General features: G+C 38.3%; 1 pseudogene; it reads right to left on the bottom strand.

Annotated features, from left to right (window-relative positions):
• Positions 1-1086: 1086 nt before the first annotated feature.
• LOC137659829 (piggyBac transposable element-derived protein 4-like) lies at positions 1087-7440 on the bottom strand (annotated as a pseudogene).
• Between the last annotated feature and the right edge of the window lie 4729 nt (positions 7441-12169).

Raw genomic sequence — 12169 nt, 5'->3', positions numbered from 1 at the left:
TTGGATCCCTCTCTCTAGTTACGGCTCATTTTTACTTTGCTTACACATATAACGAATAGTGCAGTCTAATCGTTCCACATTCTCTTCATTTTTCTTACACCTGACAACATAAAGGTTACCAAACAATTCTTTTTCGCTCAACAGGCTACCTTCTGAACTGTAATTGTTCAGGAGCTGTTTTTTTCTCCTGGTAAGAGTAGAAGAAAATTTTTATCTAGGATAAGCAGCTCTTCTAGCACGTTAACCGTGTATTATGGACACCAGTGTACCGAGCAGATGTTTCACTTGATTCGTATTGGTACATATATGGCCCGAAAAGCCCTTTTGAAAAATTTTCAGAAACATGAGTATTTTATAAGTTTTTGTGTAAATTTATCTTCATTATGACTTCAGATGTGCTGTAATGGTGCCATGCAATAAGTTCAAAATGATAAGGTAATAACTATTATGTAAAAATGAAAATACAGGTATCCACTATATTAATAAAGTTTATTTACATTTTACATCCTAAATGTAAGCATTACATTATGCAACCATAATCAACTGTAGAGAAAAAATTTCCCTAATACCATATAATGTTGAACAATTAAATAAAAGTTGTTAATAAATGAAAATTGTGCTCTCATAACAATGAAAAATAATATACGAACTAGATGTTTCACTGTTGCGTTTTGGTACATCTGTCGCCCAAATACTACACTCCATAAATTTTTACAAACGTTTTTATGATAGTTTATGGAATGAAGTATTCGATCCGGAGATTTACCAGAATTTTTCATTTACAAACAAACTATTTGTTTGTGTGTAAATGAAAGTTTTACTTCCATGACGAAAGGAAAATTAATACAAAATATCACTATCTATTACTTAGAATATTACATTATCCTAGTGCTGGATTTATGACAAGGTATTTCACTGAACTGCATACGAAAGTATTACTTGGCAAATAACGTATAACATGAAAATTCCTGATAAATCCAAATTGTGCTTTTTATTAGAAAATAATGTTTCTGATCGCTAATTGCCTGGAATATGGGAATATCCTTATCTTTGATTTATGTCCATGTATTTCACCGATAGCATTAGTCATGTTTCTAGTTGAAACACGGAATACAAAGATGAGGTGGATACTCTCTTAGCGTTGTTTGAAGCCACCTCGTATCCCTGAGACAGTGAAATCTTTTTCTAACATCCTCTCCATCGCTTCCTTGTGTGAATCGTTTGTCCATCTGCTTCTCTAAGGGTGTGTTCTTTTCTTGTACCCGTTACATCGGAGGTCCTCTTCCCTGATTTCGCCCTTTCCTCGGGAATATCTTTAGTAAAAGAGAGGACTACATATTCTGTGAAGGTTCTTATGCATACTTGTTTTGCTGCCAAGTATTTATTGTATAGAATACGAGCATTTGTTACTGATATATCAGCAAACACTTCCAGACCCTATTTTCTGTACCACTTCCTTGATTTTCGTAGTGGTGAGGAGTAGGTACTGAGTTGATCGGCAACATTAACACATTTTTTTTTTTACTTTATTGTACTCAATGACACCTTCATGTTTAACATCATCTCCTCTTCTGTTTTTCTAAAACTAAGTCATTGCCATGCTCAGGCACTGTTGATAGTGTCAAGATATCTCTATTATGCTTCCACTTGTATAACTTTAAACTTGTCTGTTTTCTGCTGCCTTCATTTCTCCTTTCTCAAAGTAGGCTTTCACCACTTCTTTGCATAAGTATTTCCTTGATGGTGTGACGGGCCGAGAGAGGGTTGTGAACTCAAAGGCAGGATGCAATCAACTGAGTTATATTGTTATAGAACACTCTCCTTTATATACAAAACCTCAAGGCAAGAGGACATAACAAGTTAACAAGACAGACAATGTTACAGAGGAAACCGCAGACATGAATTTTCATGTTCGTTTAGTGCGAGGGAAGAGCGAAGATACAAGCATAATATATGCAAAAGGAATTATGTACAATTGTATGACACACGGTTGGTACATGGCTCCCCCCCTAAAAATTACATACTGTATATGTTAAATAGGGCGCCCTGATTTGGAGAGGCGAACTGTAGGTGGGTCATCTGGCAGAAGATAAGCAGGTTTTAGACGATCAATGGAGACCCAGTCTTCTTTGCCACGAATGTTTAGTAGGAATGCTTTCGGACTTCGTCTGATCACAAGGAAAGGGCCCGTGTAAGGGGGCGTTAGTGGTGGCTTGCTAGTGTTGTTGCGCAGGAAGACGTGCGTTGCAGAGTGCAAGTCCGTTAGTATGTGATGCTTCGCTGGGGGCTTGTAAGTCTGGCGGCACAGAGTAAATTTTCCCACGACGTGACATATGCGCTGGAGATCGTCGGAGGAGGCTGTAGAAGGAAAAAATTCGGCAGGGACGACCAACGGGTCGCCATACACCATTTCAGCTGCCGAGACGTCGAGGGCGTCTTTAGGAGTGGTCCTTAGTCCCAGGAGGACCCAGGGAAGCTGAGTAAACCAGTTGCAATCCTTGCAGCGGGACATCAAAGCTGCTTTGAGGGTGCGATGAAAACGTTCAACCATTCCATTGGCAGCGGGGTTGTAGGCCGTTGTCTGATGTAGGGTGATGCCCAGGAGATTCGCTAATGACGTCCACAATTGAGAGGTGAAAGTGGTTCCCCTGTCAGAAGTAATATGCTCAGGGATACCGAATCTTGAAATCCATCCAGAGAGTAAGGCAGATGTACATGAGGCGGACGTTGCAGTTTCCATGGGAATGGCTTAAGGCCAATGAGTGGAGCGGTCGATGACGGTAAACAGGTAACGATGTCCTTGTGATGTGGGTAGGGGGCCTACAACGTCGACGTGAATGTGTGCGAAACGACGCTGAGGTTGAGGAAAGGTGCCCACTGCTGAATCCGTGTGTCGATGTACTTTGGAAGTTTGGCAAGAAGTACAAGCGCGTACCCAATCCTTAGCATCCTTAGAAATGCCGTGCCAAATGAACTTTGCCTTCCGCAGCTGTGCAGTAGAACGGCACGAGGGATGTGAAAGGCCGTGAATGAAATCAAACACCTGTCGGCGCATGGGAGCATGAATCCAAAGTCGCGGTCTACCAGTACTGACGTCACAGAGGAGGGTGTTGTTGGAGTCTTCGAGGGGAAAATCTTCCCAACAGAGGGACGTGCAGGATGTCCTACAAGCTTGATACTCTGGATCCTGTCGTTGGGCTTCAGCCAGGGCGTTGTAATCCAATCCCAGTTGAATGGCAGCCAACGTGTTTCTAGACAGGGCATCGGCAATGGGATTCATTTTCCCAGGGACGTATTGGAGGGTGCAATTGTATTCAGCCACGGCAGAGAGATGTCGGCGTTGACGGGCGGACCAGGCGTCAGACTGTCGAGTGAAGGCGTGCACCAGAGGCATGTGGTCTGTGCGAATGACGAAGGGCGTACCTTCTAAGAAATGGTGAAAGTGTCGGACAGCCAAGTGCACCGCCAGCAATTCTCGATCGAAGGTAGAATAACCCGATTCTGCCTTGGAAAGTTTTCTGCTGAAGAAGGCCAATGGGCGGGGCGAGCCTTTGACCACCTGCTCGAGTACTGCACCAATAGCGACGTCGCTGGCATTGGTGGAGAGAAGGAGAGGGGCGTGTGGGATAGGAAAAGTGAGAGCCGCAGCAGTTGATAGGGCCTTCTTTGCATTGCAGAAGGCTGCTTCTTGAAGGGGACCCCACTTCAGGTCCTTTGGCTTGCCCTTGAGGGAGGCGTAGAGGGGAGCAAGAGTGGCGGCAATGGCTGGCAGAAAACGGTGATAATAGTTGATCATGCCCAAGAATTCCTGCAGAGCTTTGACGGTCGAGGGCGCGGGAAAATTCTGAACGGCTGCTACCTTCTCAGGGAGGGGATGGACTCCTTCAGGAGTGATACGGTGCCCTAAGAACGACACTTCGTTGGCGCCAAAGGTACACTTGTCGTACCGGACTACAAGGCCGTTTTGTTGCAGGCGGTCGAGCACGATGCGCAGGTGACGGAGGTGTTCCTCTTTTGAGGAGGAGAACACAAGTATGTCGTCCACATAACATACACAGAAAGGGAGGTCCCCTAAGATGCCATCCATGAGACGTTGAAACGTTCCCCAGCATTACAAAGGCCAAAACAGGAGTAATTGAAGGTGTATATGCCAAACGGAGTGGTGATGGCGGTCTTGGGGATGTCTTCTGGGTTCATAGGCACCTGATAATACCCCTTCAGGAGGTTGAGCGTAGAAAAAACCTTCGCTTTGTGCAGGTAGGAGGTCACATCGTCAATGTTTGGGAGGGGGTAGTGATCCGGTTCTGTTTGCATGTTCAGGCGCCTGTAATCTCCGCACGGACGGAGGGAGCCATCTTTCTTCAGAACGATGAGTAAGGGTCACGACCATGGGCTGGAGGCCTTTTGGCAAAGGCCCATTTTCTCCATTTCGGCGAATGTCTGTTTGGCGGCTGCCAATCGTTCCGGTGCCAGACGTCTGAATTTTGCGAAGACTGGGGGTTCCGTCGTCTTGATATGGTGATAAATACCGTGCTTGGCAGGAACCGTAGGCGTTTGGCGAAGTTCTGGACGGAAAACTTCCGGGTACCACGTGAGGAGGTGGGCGTAGGCATCCGTGGGTGCGCTGATGTGGAGAGCGAGGTTAGAGGGGGCGGGTTGAAGAGGTGTCGACAAGTACGAGTCTGCGTTGACCAATCGTCGGTGGGCGACATCGACCAGAAGGTGGAAATGAGAGAGGAAATCCGCACCGAGGATTGGCATTGTGACGTCAGTAACGAGAGACTTCCAATTGAATTTACCGTTTCCGAATGATAATGTGAGGTTCTCGTAACCGTAGGTGGGTATCGCAGATCCGTTGGCAGCTACCAAGCGGACGTCGGCAGATGTAGACAGACTACGTCGTGCCTTGAAGAGTTTCCTTGGCAAAAGAGAACGACAAGCACCCGTGTCTACCAAAAATCGCACGCCCGTTCCTGCATCCTGTAAAAAGAAAAGATTAGAAACATGGGAGGCCACCGCCACAAGCGATGGCCTACTTACACGTTTTTTGGCCACTGACAATCCTTGGCACATTTCTTCGCGGTTGCCCCGAATCTGAAGTGGTAGTAGCAAAACTGCGGCGGACGGGAGGTAGTAAGTGGCTGTAGAAGTCGTTCATTGGGGTGCGAGCGATTGGTGGGTGGTGGGCGGCTTTGTCGCCGCTTCGGCACGTCACGGGGTAGGCGTGTATGTCCTACGGCATTCATGTCAGCTTCGGTTGACGTTGAATAGGCATCCTCGTCGTCAGGGGTGGAGGCGTTGATGGAGGTCTTGAAGTGGCTGTCCATAAGGGCGTCGGCTTTGGTCATCAAGTCCTTTATGTGTAAACTATCGACATCGGGTATGGCAGCGCATACAGGTTCGGGTAAACGGCGTATCCAAAGCGCACGAAGTAGGTTCACCTCACGAGGAGAGCCGTCTGGGGCAGGTTGAAGGCGAGCGATACTGGTCATTTCCCTGAGGGCAAGCGAAGCCCTTTGGTCCCCCAACGGTTGTTGCGAGAGCTGAAAAAGCTTTGCTATACGGGCGGCTGGCGACGGCGAGTACTGCTGCAGAAGGTATGTTTTGAGGGCTTCATACGCTATTACGGTGTCTCCTTGTTCACAAAGCCAGTCGGATATTTCTTGGAAGGTGCCCTCGGGTATCGCCGCGAGAACATAATCTGCTTTGGTGGTTGAGCGAGTCACCCCCCTGATACGAAAGTGGACTTCTGTGCGTTGAAACCAAGCAAACGCTTCTCCGCTGGCGAACGGGGAAAGTTTCAATGGGGCGGCCGCAGCGCCAACTGCTGTAGTAGAGTCCGTCTCCGTCATATTACCAACGATGGAGGGGCGAGAGAGGTGGGGGTGGAAGGCAGTGGGAGCGAGTCGACTTCCGGGGTCACCAATGTGACGGGCCGAGAGAGGGTTGTGAACTCAAAGGCAGGATGCAATCAACTGAGTTATTTTGTTATAGAACACTCTCCTTTATATACAAAACCTCAAGGCAACAGGACATATCAAGTTAACAAGACAGACAATGTTACAGAGGAAACAGCAGATACAAGCATAATATATGCAAAAGGAATTATGTACAATTGTGTGACACACGGTTGGTACAACGCTCTAACAGTTCAACAAATATAAGTCTTCTTGGCTAACCAGTACTCAGCCAAAGTTACTGAGGTGTAGTAATTGTGGGTGTAGATTGTGCATCCTTTACCTAAAATTTCATTACATAAGTTTACCACTTTGGATTCAGTTGAATTTAAAGCAGCAATCTTGTTACTCATCCCTTCACGAATCTCCATATTCCAGGAATATCCTTCAGGTGTACACGCTTTGTATAGCTTCATCCCATATTTATTAGCTTTACCTTGGTTGTATTATTTGATGCTTAATCTCCCTCAAAATGGGACCATGCTCTCATCAACAACAAGTTTGGAGCCAGGTTTGAGAACAGTTAAAAAAATTTTAACAAATAGGTCAATTAGAGTAGTTTTTTAATATACGTCAGTTCCTTATGAATGTTGAGGTAATTAGAGCAAAGGTTATACGCTCTACAAGTGAGGGTACAGATAAGCCTTCTCTTATATTGTATAGGAATAAAATCTTTGCTCTAATTACCTCAACATTCATAAGGAACTGACGTATAATAAAAAACTACTTTATAACAATGGATTCCCGTATAATTTTACTGATACATATATAGGGAAAACACTAAGCAAACTCACGCTACCACCTTGTGAAAGGAAACTAATTGCTCCTCGGAAAAATATCTTCTTTTCTATTCCATATCTGGGGTCCCACAGTTTTAAAATACGAAATCATTGCAGTAGAATTGTGCGTGAATTTTATCCTCAGGTATCATTGAAGATCGTGTTTTCCCCCTCAAATGCTATGAGCAAATTTTTCAAATTTAAAGACTGGGTCTCAGATGATCTTTGTTTCGGGTGTCATATATAAATATAGGTGTGATCGCTGTAATGCATCGTATATTGGAAAAAGTGAAAGACATTACCGTGCAAGATTGTCTGAGCACTTCGGTCGCTCACCTAGAACTGGTAATTATATGGCAAAACCACCCCATTCAGCCATCAGAGACCATTCCGTAAGTGAGGACCACCCAATGTCCAAGGGGAATTTTTCCATCTTAGCCACTTCGCAGAGTAACCTCGACTTACTAATAATGGAGGCAATATTCCAGCACAAACTAAAACCAAACCTGGGCCGGGCAACGTATGAATTAAATTGTGTTTAATATTATTTCATGTGAGTTTATAGCACTGGCGCTCTGATCTTTTATTTTGTATTTAGATTGATTTTATAGTTTTATGTTAATTTCTTATTTTATTTCATAAAGTTTTTGTATGTTCATTTTAAATTTTCTGTTTTAAATATTTATCATACTATGTTTTAACTTATATAATGTATCCTATTTTAGGCTCTGATGATGGAAACAGATTTTCCGAAAGCTAAGCAATAAAGATGTATATCATAACCCTGGTACTATTATTCGTATTGAAACTCCGCTTTCCACGGAATAAATCAATTGCTGATATATATATATATATATATATATATATATATATATATATATATATATATATATGTATATATATATATGTATATATATACAGTATATATATATATATATATATATATATATATATATATATATATATATATATATATAAATATATATATATATATATATATACATATATATATGTATATATATATATATATATATATATATACATATATATATGTATATATATATATATATATATATATATATATATATATACATATATATATATATATATATATATATATATATATATATATGCATATATATATACATATATATATATACATATATATATATATATATATATATATATATATATATACATATGTAAATATATATATATATATATATATATATATATACATACATATGTAAACATATATATATATATATATATATATGTATATATATATATATATATATATATATATGTATATATATATAAAAATATATAAATATGTATATTTATATATATATATATATATATATATATATATATATATATATATATATATATGTATATATATATATATATATATGTGTGTGTATATATATATATATATATATATATATATATATATATATATATATATATATATATATATAGATATAAATATAAATATATATATATATATATATATATATATATATATATATAAATATATATATATATACATATATACATGTATATATATATATATATATATATATATATATATATATAAATATATATATAAATATATATATATATATATATATATATATATATATATATATATATATATATATATATATATATGTGTGTGTGTGTGTGTGTGTGTGTGTGTGGAGGGATAGATTTTCCGGTATGTTACATATCTTATGGTCTTTATTACACTATTTTGGGATTTCCATGGAGTTAGAACTGAATTTTCTGTCGTATATATGATATTACACAATATTTCATGGTTTATGTCTAGTTTGGATTATACAAAATATGTGCATTTTTTACCTTTAATTCTCTCGAAACCAAACAAACTACAAGTTTAAAAGTTTCTATTTTTTTTTTAATGTGTTGCACTTTCTTAATATGAATATTTTCCATTCTAACAAGCTTTAAATAATGTGAGATATGGAACTGAAATCTTTCACACTAAATATATAAATGATTGAAAACAGGGCATATGAAAGCATTAATATTTATGGTATTGTCTTCAAAAAATTGTCAGGCAGCCAAGTGGAAATATGTAAATTATGGGTCTATACAGATTTTTTTTTTATCTTTCGAAATGTATGTTTGAAACCATCGGAATAAAAAAATCCGACGGATGACATTTTGGCGTGTTTCAGCTTTTTTTTTTTTATGGATATCCAGTGAATGTTTCTTACTGTAGTAGATAATTCTAGATTTTATTTTCAATCACTAAATATCACTGTTGACCATATATCTATTGTTATGTATGAAATATTCATAGAGGAGAGATAAGATATCGTCCGGCAAAAATTTTTACTTGATAGTCATTTACAACAGAAAATTTGGATGTTCCAAATGGATATGAAACGGAATGGCTGGCGTTAGCACGTTATTGTTTTGTATTTTGGGCCAAAATTCTCAACGGTCGCATATACAGTGTGTTTATGGCTTAATTATCTAATCTTTTCATTGATATTACAAATGTTACATTGTTTTTCCATGTTAAGGAGCAAAAATAAATCTGATAATAGATGCTATGAGAATGACTTTTTTGTTTGTGCATTTGTAGAAGAGAGGCGATGATGATGATAACTTCTTCTTTATGGAGTAAAAGGCAATTTTCCTATCTATCAAATAGAAAGATTAAAACGGATACTTGGAAACGTGATTCTGCTGAAGTTTATATTTTTATGTTTTTTTTTTTTTATTGAAATTATTATTAAGGATGTCTTTTGAAAACATTGATGGAGGGTTTGTGGTTTGTTTTTATTCTACATATTTTTTTCCTACTCAACGAAAGCCTTCTTTGGATTTGATGAACTCAAGTAGATAATTTTTATATATCCCATAATTTTCATGAGTGTGTGTCATTGAATTGCAAAAAAAAACAAAGTGAAAAAAATATCAGCTACCAACTTTTGGCCACTATACATATCATGTCAAAAATTGACATTTATTCCCCTCGAATAAAAATATTCTTAGTTTTACGAGCATTTGTTTTCTAAGGTATTTCTCAGTTTCTATGAATATATATATGTGATTATTTTGCTCCACAGAAGTAGTTTTATTATATTAACTATATCAATGAGTTTGTATTAATTAGTATAATAACATTTAAAGTAATAAGCTACCTTTCTTGCAAATTTTATCCATCTAGATCAGATAAGATAACGTATCATCCCATTGTTGTCAAACTTCTTCCTATGGAGATTATATATATTGTTTGATTATTGTAAGGGCACATGCCAGTAATTTAAACTTGCCTTCTGGACGAAACCCCTTTTTTTATGTTGGGTTACAATTAAATCACTTGATGTTTGTTACGTTACCCTTGCAAATTTGTAAATGTGACAACATTGTACTCCTCCCGAGTTCTCTTCCAGGGTGGAAGTGTGATGCGGGCGGGCTTCTACCAGCGGACTCCAAAAGGCAAGTACTTGGAAGATATTCTCCTGAATCCGACCACCATCATCACCTCGTGAACCATCGCATTGTTGCAGCAATGTTCTTATAAGAATACTCTGTAACCCCGTTTGATATTTGTTAAATTTTCATCAAGTAACGTAAATTTTATTCATTTGTGGTAATGTTAATGTTCGCTCTTTAACGTAGCTCTGATGATTTTTATTTGTGTACTTTAAATATTAAATATATGTCAAACTTTTTAATTGAGTCTTTGTGAACCCGTGTGGCATCACCCCCAAAAGAATCGGTGCAGGAAATATAGTTTGAATCAAAGGTAAATGGCAGATGTCTCTTAAGTAAGTTTGTTTCTCAGTTCTGTAACTTGGCCTCGTGCAAAGCTGGTGCACGAGGGTTTACAGTTTAAAGGAGGTTATCATATGTGGTTGTAAATTCCCTAATGTTTCACCACATTCTGGTCCTTTGAACGAACCAGATGCCATATCGATTCACAAAGAATTTTTTTGTATGTTAAAGATAACTTGCGATAAAGTTTACGTGGTTGATGGTCGGCATCGAAGACATTCTAGTATAGCTGGCACGTGTCCAAAGTTATTTAGTGAGCAGGGTAAGGTATTGAATTACTTGGAGTGTTTTACCAAGTAATCTGTTTTATGGAACATTATTTGTTCGTTAATTACTCTGTGAAGAAATTTTGTTGAATTTCGTTGCCATTTTTTTTAACTTAGGTTTCGTGACCAGATGTATTTAAGAGCACGTGGTCAAATTGTCTAGCATTTAATGCATGTTATATTTGAGTCAGGGTTAGATAATTTGCCATATATTTTCTGATATTTGTTCAAGTTTGTTATTGATTCATTAACGAAATTATGGAGGATCCAGAGGTAAGGTCATACGTTGAAGGAAATGGTGTTAATTGGAAGTTCATTACACCGCGAGCCCCCTGGTCTGGAGGCTTTTATGAACGTCTTGTTGGTGTTCTAAAAGGATGTTTGTCCAAGGCTTTGTATCACAAACGTTTATCCTTTGAAGAGCTGAGAACTCTACTTGTTGAGTTTCAAGCTGTGATAAATTCTCGACCACTGACTTATCTCTCCTCTGATAGAGATTGTGAGGCTTTGACTCCCTCCATGTTACTTTATGGGAGAAATGTTTGTATTTCCCCTCTTAACAATTTAGCAAATGATGACCCAGATTTCACGAGTTCAAGTGATCTTAGAGCACAATATTTGAGACTATCATCAGTGCTAAGGAAATTTGAGAACTCTTGGAAAAGAGACTATTTAGTGTCCTTGAGAGAGAGACATAATAACTCTAGTAATAATCTCTATGCAAATGTGAAAGTTGGGGGCATAGTGATGGTAGACTTAGAAGATCATCTGGGTAAAGGCTATAGATCCCTCCTCTCCTTGGGTAAGGTAACCCAGCTGTTTCCGTCGTCTGATGCTGTGATTAGGTCTGTAGAAGTGAAAGTGAATGATAAACTATACATGAGATCAATCACGAAGATCGTACTTCTGGAGGTACCTGAGAGGGAACTTGATAGTGTTGAAACTCAGGAGCCAAATAGTGTGCCTCTGGATGATGCGAGACCTCGGCGTGCAGCAGCAATCTGCTGTGATCAAGAGAGAAAGGATTTATTTTCTATGGATGTACTCTAAGTGTATGCTTTGATTTAGAATTTTGGGTACAGTTGCATTATTTCTAATTATGATTCTTCTAGGGGAGAATGACAAAAATTGACATTTATTCCCCTTGAATAAAAATATTCTTAGTTTTACGAGTATTTGTTTTCTAAGGTATTACCCAGTTTCTATGAATATATGTTTATATGTGATTATTTTGCTCCACAGAATTAGTTTTATTATATTAACTATATCAATGAGTTTGTATGAATTAGTATAATAACATTTAAAGTAATAAGCTACCTTTCTTGCAAATTTTATCCATCTACATCAGATA

This window comes from Palaemon carinicauda, chromosome 20 (assembly GCF_036898095.1).
Source record: "Palaemon carinicauda isolate YSFRI2023 chromosome 20, ASM3689809v2, whole genome shotgun sequence".
Taxonomy (NCBI): Eukaryota; Metazoa; Arthropoda; class Malacostraca; order Decapoda; family Palaemonidae; genus Palaemon; species Palaemon carinicauda.
This window is presented reverse-complemented; position numbering and strand designations above follow the sequence as displayed.